Genomic DNA, 12,725 nt, shown 5'->3' with positions numbered 1-12,725 from the left:
GTATTTATCCCTTTTTATAGCTATATTTACATTTAAAACATTGTGCAATTTCAATTAAATTCTAAAAACAGAGCTAAAATAAATTATTACAAAGGAACAAAATGTTATTTGGAGGTTACAGAGGAAAGGAGAAAGCATGGTTCTTAGATTTTAGTCTCAGTTTTGCAATTTTCTTGGCCGGCATAATAGGTAAGCCATTAATGCACCAAGAAAATGGTACAAAGCTTTGTTTGGACATACTCATTTTTGCCAAGTAAATGAACATTTGCACAGTATTTCAAGATCCTCACATAAATACAACACACATCAAGTCATTTTCAGTGGTGCCAAGCACATCTATTTTCTGCTGTAAAAAGGGGATTGGGAACTGGTCACAGTCCCAAGGCTGACAGAGCTCAAGAAGTGTTTGGACAATGCTCTTAGGCACAGGGTGTGATTCTTGAGGTTGTGCTGTGCAAGGCCAGGAGCTGGACTCAATGATCCTTGTGGGTCCTTCCAGCTCAGGATATTCTGTGATTCCGTGGGGGACTGGCAGTGGAGGAGGTGTGCCAGCCTCTCCCACCCAGCTCCTTCCCCAGGCACACCCAGTCCTGCTGCACTTCTCTATTGCACTGGTGCTCTGCTCCCAGTCTGCCTCAGTGCCTTTGATAAACAAATTCTGTTCCCATAAATCCAAGGAAATGGTTGATTTCTTCCTTTGTTTCTTTTTTTTTTTTTTTTTTTTTAATAAAAAGTAAGGGTCTATCATACAAGGATGTTGCAACAGCCTAAAGGCATTTAATTGGAAAACACGTCCAGAGGCAAAACCTTCATTCGGATGAAATTTGTATTAAAGCTAAAAAAATTGAAATGATAAAATGAGTATTAGGAAAGCTTTCTGAAGGCTTTCTTTAGCAGCTTGCAGAACAGAGACCCACTAATAATGCATATCACCTGGAGGACTGGGCAATTTTTCCATTACTAACATTTTCCTTTTAGGTGAAATCTTGGCTGTCTCTGAACAGACAAAATTTCCACCGACGTCTCTGAGGCCAGGATTTCACCCCCATCATCCCAGCTTCCCAGAAGCACACTGAGGGATGAAGTTTAAAGAAGCTGCAGTGTCAGCACCTCACACTGAGGGTCATTCACCAAAGATTTAATTACAATCTAACCTCTGCAGCATTTCCACCTAATTCAGCTAACTGGATTAACATATGGAATGCAAACACTGTAACAAGTCCAGGATTTGGCCCAAACTTAGAAGTAAATCAGAAAATCGAGATTACACACGTGACTTTAACACTGCTTGCTCACACCTTAAAACCACCTGTAACAGGTCCACAACTCAGCTCTGTCAATGTAAGAAAGCACAGATAAAGCAGAATTATTAGGTATATCAACCCAACACACATCAGAAACACTGACACTGGGATCACTGTAAACTAAAAATGAGGGTGTCAGAGGCAACCCCGCATCTTTATGTGAATTTTTGGCATGTAGTTCACTAACCAGTCCCTATCGGTTTAAATTTCCATGGTACACAGTGACTTCAGAAAAGAGATCCTAGTAACAGCGTCACTGCTCCCAAAACCAAGCAGAACTCATTGCAGAGTTACCGATTCAGCCAGAGACAGCAAAGCTTAGCCAGCAGCATAGGGAAAATAATCCAATTCAAAAGAAATTCTGCATTCAGTTTACAACAGAAGAATTTGAGGTTCTTTTCCTCAGCTTTGCACGTATTTGTTAATGGCCACTTGAAAGGGCTGCTTTGAAGAACTATGTGCTAATAAAAGGAGTCAGAAAGACTGGATCGTTCACTGTTAACAGCATTTAATGAATATGGAGAGATTTACCCAGAAAAATACTGTTGAGAACAGCCAGTATCTGTCCAGTGATCAAAAAGTGACTTCATCCCCACAATGAAGGCAGTCACACCTACTCATCAAAATGGCAACACTTACTGTAGAAAGGAAGCATAAGCAAAGGAGGAAAATTAGGATACTTTGCTGAAATAGCACATTTTACAATGTAAAAATATTGTTGTTTAAGCAGGCAAACCAGCCTCGGATGCTACCGTATGGCCTACAATGAACCTCAGCATCTGGAATGACAACATATATGTAGGCAAACACATGCATACAAAAATATACACACACACAAATATACACGAAAAAAATGATCAATCCTGCAAAGACAGGTTGGAATGCAAATCCTGGAAAATGATCCAAGTTCTTTCTCCATTTTGTAACACAAGCAGCAATAAACCAGCAGACCAACCCATGTCACACTACGTAAAAATGTGAGTGGAAAACATTGCTCAACTAAAATGCTGACACTTTACTCATTCTGCAGTGCGTTTCACACAGGAGAGGTAAATTTTACCTGCCTAAGTTTTTTCTTAAGTTAAAAAAACCCCAATTTTTCAGATAATACAGATAACAAGACCCTCCACGTTACAAAGTCTGTTATATGTCAGGATACCAAATGAAAAAAGGGCTCACCTCATTTCAGAGGTCAGCAATGGGGATAAGTCCCAAACTAGTGTGAACACATGTAATTCCACTGAAATTAGTCAAATAGCCCTTTTCTGCTGCAACTCAGCGCCTGACCCAGCGCTTTTGAGAGCCTTCCTTTAGTGCCCCTTCCTTCCGCAGCCCCAGAAGCTGTCTTCAAGGCCAAGCACACTCACACAACACATCCTGAGCTCCCCCAGCCACCGCCCCTTTCCATGAGATGTGCAATATCCTGGCACTGGGTGCAAACCTGGGCTTTGCAGGGGGAACATGAACCTTTCCTGACCACCCTCTTGCCAAGAGAGCACTCTGGAATTACGGTGCTGCCTGGTTTTGCCTTCAGATAAAAAGAGACAGCTCTCAGGTTGAACAGCATAAACACCAATAAGCTTGTAGCCAGCACGCAATCCAGCTCCCAAAACCCTGCTGCTGGTTTCAGCCTTCACTTCTGCCCCTGGGGACAATGACTTTGGCTGACAAGAATTCCCTGAAGGAGGTCTGCTCACCCTTTGACGTGTCCAGCTCTCACTGGTGGCAGTTAGAACTGTGCACAGGAGATACCTCCACACTAACGCATGCTCCAATTCTCTCAACAAAGGATTCTGTGGTTTTTATTTTCATTTTGCAACAATAAATGTTTACAATTTTTTGCAGCTGGGCCAGGTATTTTTGCATATTCTCTTTGCTCTTCTCTTTCTTCAGCAGCAAGTTAAAAAAAGCCTTCCAAACAAAAACCAGCTGAGAAATCACAGTGACTTTATTTACTTGTTTTAAAACTGAGAAGAGCCAGTTTCCTACCGGGAGAGATCATTTTGGGAGCTGTTCCAGATTGTCTCAGAGCTGCTTTCCCAGTTGTTGAGAGCAGCTCTGGGAGCCCTTTGCCACACCCACCCCTGACCTGTACACACTCGCTTGAGAGAGTCCCACGCAGCAGCACAGAGCACAAACCTGAAGAGGAAATGCTTGGCAATGCTCCGGCCACGGAGGAAGGAGCAGGGAAGGAGGAAAGTCACGAAACAGCAGCCACAAGCAGGGTGGCAAAACAGTCACTTCTGTGCAAGTGGACAGGTGTGACGTTAAATGTGGAAAAGGAGCCCATTCTAATTGTGGGAATTTTTCATAACCATAAAGCAGGGAAATTACATAACAAGCAGGTTCCCACCTCAAAAGTGTTTCAGACCTTTCTCAAACCGACCACCAGGCAGGCTGGCATCTCCCACAAGGAGGCTACACTCACAACAGCCAGTCTCACATGCCCAAGGACCCTCCCAGGCTCTGAGGCACAGAAAATCCCACAGCAGAGCTCAGCATTCTAACCAGGGGGGCTGGAGCTTACAGGACCCGTCCAGCCCCATCCTTGCACAGGGTCTGGGGACAGCAATAGTGGCAAAAATCACTCCAGGAAACACTTACAGCAGTACAAGTTATTGCATCCAGCATCCCAGAGCACACAAGAGCAGGTGTTTGTTAATACTTATAAATGTATTAATATTTATAAATTTAATTTGTTTTGGTCCACCTGAGCTCTCAGCAATGACACCAAGGAGCTCTCAGACTCTCTGGCTGTGCTGTCAGCTGTCAGTCACATCACCTTCTAAGGTGTGTCTTAACAACAAGCTCTGTTACAAAGAAATGAGTTTGGCCTTTTACCTTCAGGCCCTCCAGTTCGGCAGCATTCTTTTCAGCTGAAGGAAATACTTCCAGGTCTCCTCGCACAGCTTATCCTGACAACTTAACAGAGGAAAACACCTGCAAATAATTATTTTCTACTGGGAAAACTGGAGCCTTTTATCACTTACATGCACTTACTGGGAATTAACTGGCAGGGAAACAAAGAAGTGAAGTTTTTTAGAAAAGCCTGCACTTGGTGATAAGTGGAACAATGATAGCCACTTCATTTTTCCTTTTTAAGTGCAATCCTGCTGTACACACATACACTTATCACCACTCATGCTACAAATCCCACAGAATCCATGGGCTTTAAAGATGCAGACTTGGGTGTTTGACCTGGGAAAAAGGAGGATGGTTCCTCCTTCTGGATCAGTATCAAACACAATCCGGGCACACACAGCGCACCTTCTCCCTCCTGTGCCAAAGTATATACCTCAGAAAGCAAAGGCAAACCAGCTCCAGGGTTACACCTAACCCTTGCTGCAAAAGCTCTTCAAGCCAAAGCAATCAACTCTAGAAGAATGGTGATGCTATCACAAATTTTATTCCAAACCGTGCGATCTTTGGTATCTTTTCTATTGGTCTCCTTCCTGATGCAGCATTGAGAGATGTTAAAAACTCCTCTACTTTCACTGGAAAGGAAAACAGTGTGTGTTCCTTGCTGTCACCACTGCCTGGAAAAATGTGAAAAATGGCCTCCAGCTCTGAGAGCTCAAAAACCAGTAGACCAAGAGAACAGATGCACACATGACCACTTTTTTTAAATTTCACCATTTTTCAAACCCCTCTCTTTTGTTTCTGGGGGATCTGACTCATAATTTTCAGAAGCAAACAGGAAACACTGCAGACATCTCCAAGTATTTCCTCTCTCCACCCTCCCACCCACCCCTCTTGTCTTTTACATAATTTCTGGAGACTTTACTATTCCTTTTGCTACATTAGCAATGAAATAGCACTTCCCTACACCAGCTCCAGTGCACCAAGGTGCAAGAGACCCTCCTTTACCCAGTTCCAAGGGAGAGACGTCCTCATCCCCCTGAGAGGACAAAGCAGGGCTTTCCCTGCCTGAGGAAGCCAGACCTTGGGGGCTGGCAGGAGCCAGCTGTGGGGAATTCACTCCCGCTCCCCACAGCAGAGTGGGACCTGGAGCAGAGAAACAGGATGAAGAAGTGATAGAAGGTAATGTGCCGGGAAAGCCTTTTTACCTCAGTCCATTTATTACAGCGCTTCCTTTCATTGTATACATGGGAAAAAAATAACATTTCCCCTTCTCCACTCACCGGCAGGACCTGTCAGAGCGCCGGGCAAGCAGCTGCTTGGCGGGCTGGGCAGGAGGGGTGGCAGAGGGACAGCCTTGGGATGAGATCCTCTGCACGCAGAGCACAGCCCTGGCTGCAGCATACGGGGTTTTAGCTTGTCCTGCAAGAAGTTCTTGATGTCTCCAAGCAACAGGGAGTGAGGAAGGGCAGAACCCGAGGTGTGGGAAAGGCTGGTGATGGGATGGTACAGGGCTCCAAGGCACGACTGAGTGGGACAGAAACAATATGAGGGATGACAAGAGAAAAGAAATTATCTGGTTTGAAGAAGACCATGCAGTTTGCACAAGGAACTGGAGCAAGGTCAGAATGTGATGGGTGATGGACTAAGTAGCCACCATTCCTTACTCCTGCATGACCAACTCTCAACCAGGATGCTGGGGACCATGCAGAAATGCAATGGAAAGCCACCTGTTTCCCTTTTTAGAGATGTCAGCTCTCCCTGGCCAGAGCAGACAAAGTAAATGGGACACATTGTAGCAGTTCTTCTCAGGAAGAAGGCATTCTGCTTTTCAGGGTGCTTTGTGTGTTCCATCTCTTTGCGTCAGTGCAAGTCTGAAATGCAATTACAGGCAAGCCTGAATCTTGAGGCTCATTTTCATGACACCCCCATTCCCACAGAGACTTTGAAGCAGCAGCTGCTACTGCACACTCCCTGCAAAGGGAAGCTGGACACAAAAACAAGTGTACTACAGCTCACATCAAGTTTCAAGTTAAATTAATTGGTACAAACAACCCCCATTTTAAAAGTTCTAATCTAACATGGTGCAATAATATTTAGCACAGTGAAACTATTCTAACCTTTTCCTTATCACTCCACAAAGCTCTCGGACACATTATCACAAGAGCTTAACCCGCTGCCTGGCACATTAAGATTAAAAACCTGCCCACTGCCTCAGCTACTATTCCCTATTCACTTGTGCATAGTAAATAATACTCCACAGCTATAAGCTGATCTGAAAAGATAGCAGAGCACCCCACCCAAAAATCAGCTCCATTTTTATCACCTCCCAGATTTTATGACCTAATCAAAAAGCCAATCATCTATCGCTGTGGCACAGCTTTGCATACAGTTACACAGTTCCTTCTCCAAGTCAAACAGCACCACATTGTCTGGGATAATCTCATCCACTCACATAAACAATTAGTCTGCTATATTTTGATTAACACTTCCGTTTAAGAGGACATTGAGACGCTTCAGCCTGAGTGGCAGAAGGTCTGGCCTCCTGCTAAAACAAGACATGCTCTTCCCAAGCTTCCTCCCTGACTGGAAATCCCAGCTACCAGCCCTGGCCCAAGCAGCTCTCTGGAGCAGAATTCTCCACTATTTTCTGATTTGACAAATGGAAATAAAACAGCATACCTGACACTCCTTTGAGTTACAAGACCCGTAGATCACAACATTCAATAAAAGAACTAAGCTGACCCAAACGCAGGCAAGGGCAAAAGTAAACATTAATCTGGGTCATTCATTTCACATTACAACCATTCAGAGCCTGAGGGTCTCTAAGCAACAGTCAACCCCGTAAGCACAAATCATCTACTAAATTGCTTAAGTATATGAGCTCATATTGCTTAGAGAGGGCTGAGAAACACTCACATAAACTGTTTTGATGGGGAGCAGTAATGTGAAGCCACTGATAAAAAACAGCTTGCAGAGTTAAGTGTATATGCACAGCCTCGGCAGTTTGAAGAAGTATTCCCCAAGGCAAAAGACACAACCATCTCTGATACCACAGTTTACTCACATATGAATTCTTCCATCGGTACAGTGCCCTAAATAAGACATCAGAAGTCAACTGCTCTCTTGTGATCCATTAAGACAGAAACAGATATTGGTTAAACCTAAATATTATCACATTTCTCAGAAAAACTGAAGCAGAGACAAGGATTTATTCCACTGCATGTATATGCTGCTTGCTACTCTGGTTACTTAAAAGGACTACAAATTATTCCTGTACCTCACAATGTGCTGTTCATCTGGCTGGACTGCAGCTTTGTGTCAGCAATTATGTGAGTTGGAAGTGAGCTTGAGCCTTTGTTCTTACTTTTTTCTAACCTTTAATCTGAAAAGGTTTTAGAACATGTTTTTGTTTATTTTTACCTTTCAAGTTTAATTTTTGTCATAGGAAAAAAGGACCAAAAATAACTATTTGTTTGTGTTTAAAGCTCTGTGTTTATACAACAGAAAAGTTTGTCTCTAACTTGTCATCCTGAAATTCGAAAAAGGTATCACAGCACTTAACTCACCAAAGTTCAGCTAAGTTCCTGCCAACTAACTTTGAAGAGATCCTGTCATAGCTGCAGAGCAGACTTTCAATGGCATTTTAATCAGATATTCTGTTGACTTACTCTGGCAACACAGTGCCCAGAAAATAACCGACCAGCAACTGCTCAGTTCTCTGTCTGCAAGGGATGGCACAAATACCCAACTTCCCCTCCTCTTAGCACACTGGAGCCAAGGTGGAAGAAATAAAATGAGACTTCACAGCACCTCCTGTAATCCTCTCTAGGCAAGACCCATTTGAAAGCAGCTGCTGCCACATTAGGGCTAATATTAACCAGAAATTCAGACACAGAGAATTTCATCTGAACACCCAGGTGCCAGTTTAAGCTGGGAACAGCAGCCTCCAAAGAGAAAATCCCTCATCCCCAGACTAGGACCAAACCACGAGGAAAGAGCTACCAATATTCACAATGCACAGGAAAATCCTCCTCCCTCTCTTCTTCAGCTCGATTAAATAACCCACATCTCATTGCATTCACAATAATTCAGTCCCGTTTTATATGGAGAAGGACTGAGAACTCACAGAAGGTATTTAAGATCCACTCTACAAAACAGATCCATATTCCTTTTAGGTGCAAAAGTCAGGGTGAAAAAACCTGCATCAGTTTTTTTAATAGAAACAATGAGTGCTTTCAACAGTCCACAGAAAACAAGTACTCAGATTTGATCCCTCAAGCTACCAGTACATAAAAACACCCAAAACCCAGCCAAAACATAGAAATTCCAAAGCTCCTTCAATGGGTAACATCATCCACCAACACAGATACCCACAGCCAAGGTGTAGAGACCACTCTGACAGCATTTGAAGGTACTTGAAGACATTCCATCACTCAGGCAAGTCTGTGAATACAGTATTTTCGTTATCCTCAGAGGAATGAAGTGATTGAAAAGAAGAGCTGACAAGATATTTTCAGTCCTTTCAGGCTAGAGGGTTAAAATTCCTTTAATTCTTCTATGACCTCTGCTAAACTGAGATAATAGATGAAAAGCAGCAACTGAAAAAAAAATGCTTTCTTTCACCTCGGCTTGTTGGAAATCTTTATTCTTGATCTGGACATGAACTGGGTCTTCTTAGTCTATGCACTTGTCACTACAAGGGTAGACTATTTTAACACCTATTTCAACTACATAGGAAAAGGAGGCACAAAAGGCAATCAGAACTGAATTCTCCTTGATTCATTATGTCTCACTCACATCCAGTCAATCCCTGGACTTCATAAGCTCTCCAACCAAGAGATGTTCATGTTACCGAACAGGCTGGAACAAGTTTTCCAGCCTAGTGTTTGATCTTCTACACAGTCCACATCACCCCAGAAGTTCTTCATAATGGAGAGATTTGCTTTATATTGAAACAAAATAACTTCTGGACTATAATTCATATTCTCATCCACTCCTGTTCTAAATTCCTCAAAAGCAGTGGGACACAGTGCCCTCATTTCCTTGAATCTATAAAATAATGAGAGCTGAAGGTTAAGGTTAAAGTCCATAATGATCCTTTCTACCCACACCCAACAGCCTGTGGGCACACTGAGATAGGGCGTATTTTCTGGAAGCCTGCAGTCTCAAAGACTTAGCAAAATACTTGGAATCCCAAATTCCCCTTTAATCCACAGATGATTTACTCTTGTTTATACATCTACAAGAGTCATTCAGCCAAGTTTCTCCTATTTGCAGTGTCCTTTGGTGTCTGACTTCACAAGCACCGGGTGATTTGGTGAAATAAATCACGACTGTGTCAGTGGGCAGTCATAACTACCAATTCTCTGTCAGGAAAAAAACCCTCAGCTCCTCAGCCACACACTCCAGTGATGCCTCCATAAAACACTGTTGAGCTGGACTCTCTCTCTTTTATCTGTCTTGCCAACGTCACATTTCCTGTACCATTTTCCACTTCATGCCACCAAATCACACATTTTGCAAATCAGCCATGACTCTTCCAGCACCCCCAGTTTCAGCTGTTTCAAAGCCACAATACAATTTCTGAATGAATATGATCACCTGTGTACTACCTCCCTTCTAAATTCCAAGCTTGCCTGATGAAATCAGAAAACCTTGATCTTGCCTCTTTGAGGGAATGATACTCTTTCAGATGCTCTCAAGAGCCCAAGTGGTCTCCTGTGAAAGCTTTCGGCTGATCTGAAATCTGTTCCAGGAGCAATACATTCATCAGGTGAATGATTCAGGAGGTTTTGCACCTTATTCAGAAGGTTTTGAAAGTTATGAGAAGGAAAGAAAAAGCAATGCCTTTTTCAACATTCATTCCTTGAAATAGTTCCTTGATCTTCTGCCAAAGGCAATATTTGCAAAGAGTTAATTTGGGTGAGGCATCAAAGTGACCCTGTTGCTCCTAGATCTGTGAGCACCCATGAAAGCACAGCCTGATTAAGTCCTACAGCAAAATGTATCAGCTGCTCTCATGATGCCTCAGCATAGCACTGACCACGTACTTCTTCCTCAGATAAATTAAAATTAAAATATCTGAAATTTTAAGCACCAAGAGGAGTTCTCCCCAAAGAGCTCAAAAATTTCTGTCCTACTTTGTCACCTTCCAAGCTGCCCCTTTCCTTCTCATACCTGTGCTTCCACAGCTGAGTAACTGATTGGCGAGGTCATTCCTAAAGTCAAGATTCTGCTGAGGCTCAAACACAAAGCAATCCAAAGCTCCCCTTACCCATATTTTATGGAAAAATAGATCAGAACCACAGCAAATATATTTTTGACCAGCTCAGTGACCCCACCCTGCTCTTTGAAAGTGGTTTTATTTGCTGCTGATTTTCCTAACTTGCCTGGACAGTTTTTAATTGCTGCTCATGAAAGGTTTCACTTTCCCCTGCAAATCATCACTCAAAGTGTCACTAGGAAACCTCTTTGCTTTGACTGACGCACCCAGCTCTTTTTCCAGATGGCATTTTTATTATTGCTTTAATTCTACCCCCAAGGCTTCTAGTTCCTGTATTAAATATAATATCAATTCTCTCTGATCTCTTTTCTTTTCTGTGATTGCTTCTTGCACCATAGATCCACACGAATACCGGTCACAAATTTACACTTTGAAAGTTGGATCCATCCCGTGATACCAGATTACTGTTAGTCTGAAGCAATTATGTCAATTCTGGAGACTTAAGAGCTGTTTCTGCCATAAAGAAAAGTTTGGGATGGTGTCAGGTATTTTTTTCATCAGTCATTTGGAAATAGTTTTATATAATCATAGAATCATTTAGGTTGGAAGATACCTCTAAGATCATTGAGTACAATGAATCCAAGAAGTAGGGAATTCTTGTTTTCCTGAACACAGGACATATCAAACAGCAGGAGTTTCTTTGATAGCAGTTTTCAGAGAGAAGAGTGCTCAGTGGCACACTCTTTTATTGCTCTTGGGTCAGTACATTTTCTTGTCTATGACAGATGTTTTTATCTTGTGTTCTCTGTACTCATTCAGGCCTGTACACCTTGTTCTGATGATGCTGAATTTCTTTCTAAGAAGTTTCTTGGGTAACACAGCTCTGATTTTATGCAGCTTTACCAAGTGACTTCTATTGCTCCAGTAATCAGGTTGCAGAAAGGAAGCAGGATTTTCTCCCTCACCTCCATTACAAATGAAGAACATTAATTACACCTATCAGTCACCCAATGGGTGAGCATAACAATAATGCCAGCAAGTGTAAGACTCTCTTCAGCACACAGTTTTCTCAAAATTATAAATTCTGTGTCTTTAGACACATACTTAAAATAAACCAACACAACTTTTGACACATGGGAACCTTAATGAACTAACTAGCTTTGTCACCACTGGCATAAGCCCAGTTACTGTGAGATAAACCAATATAAAACAATTTGAACGGCTCACCAAATCAACGCTCATAAAAGAGCACTGGCCCAGAACTTGGAGTCTTTTGTAGTATTCCACAATTTGTCAACAACCTTGCTCTAGTGGCTCCTCTGCTCGTGTCCCACCCCTTAATCCACTGTTTCCCTTCAAACATGCTTTAGATCCATGCTTGAAAACTCAAACCAGCACTGTGCCACTTCCAGCTCTGCTGAAGGAAAACAGCTCCATTAAGAGCAGCCTAATCACAGGGACAGTTTAATCTGGCACAGAGAGGAAATGGATCGGATGAAATGGAGAGTTTGGCTCCACCAGCCCCATGCACAACATGGCCTCAAATGAGCTGTTATAACCAAACTTTACACACCACGGTTTGACTCTATCCTAGCTATTACAGGGGGAGGGGGAGTGGGACATTCATTGGTCCTTGCCTTCAGTGACAGAAAAACCTGTTCAACTACAAAAGTTAATACAGACAAGATTTAATTGCCTGCCAGGTCCTGACCTTGTTTTGTTTCTGCAAGAGAAGCCACAGCTAACAGAAACTGAGCAAACCTCTAACCCAGACACCACAGTGGTGCCCTCCCTTAACAGCCAGGTGTCTGCCTCTGAGAGGTTTCTTGATCAAATCTTAATCTACCTTTTAGTACTCCTGAAGATCTAGCCAGGGAAGTAGAAAATCTCAATTTGTATCCTATTCAGTTCGTTTGAAAAACTGTCTCATGATGTCTTTGCAGTTTAAGTCCACAAATTTGCGGGTGTAGGACTTACATCTTAAATCATTTATATTTATAGGGAATAATGTCATGAAGCTTTGCAACAATTTTGTGCCTTACTTTTTCAGAGGAAAAGAATATGTAATATCATAGAATGGCCTGGACTGGAAGGGTCCTTAAAAATCATCTTGTTCGGGCACCCTACCATGGGCAGGGACACCTTCCACTATCCCAGCTTGCTCCAAGCCCCGCCCAACCTGCTCCAGGGATCCAGGGGCAGCCACAGCTTCTCTGGGCAACCTGTGCCAGGGCCTCTCCACCCTCACAGGAAGAATTTCTTCCTCATATCCCATCTAAACCTGCTCTCTGTCAGTGTGAAGCCATTGCCCCTTGTCCCGTCACTCCAGGCCCTTG

General features: G+C 42.9%; 1 protein-coding gene across 8 annotated transcripts in view; it reads right to left on the bottom strand.

Moving 5' to 3' along the window:
* The window catches only part of ITPR2 (inositol 1,4,5-trisphosphate receptor type 2), a 244,528-nt gene that overhangs the window by 222,020 nt on the left and 9,783 nt on the right, over positions 1–12,725 (bottom strand). Inside the window, exon 1 of one of the 8 annotated variants that reach the window (XM_058420146.1) lies at positions 4,146–4,191. The exons of the other annotated variants lie outside the window; for them this stretch is intronic. The gene's annotated coding sequence lies outside the window, so the exon portion shown is untranslated. Of the gene's footprint in view, positions 1–4,145; positions 4,192–12,725 lie in introns of those variants that run through there. 8 annotated transcript variants of the gene reach the window in all.

The sequence above is a fragment of the Hirundo rustica genome, chromosome 4 (genome assembly GCF_015227805.2).
Source record: "Hirundo rustica isolate bHirRus1 chromosome 4, bHirRus1.pri.v3, whole genome shotgun sequence".
Classification (NCBI taxonomy): Eukaryota; Metazoa; Chordata; class Aves; order Passeriformes; family Hirundinidae; genus Hirundo; species Hirundo rustica.
Note: the sequence above shows the minus strand (reverse complement) of the source record. Positions and strands in the feature narration are given on the sequence as shown.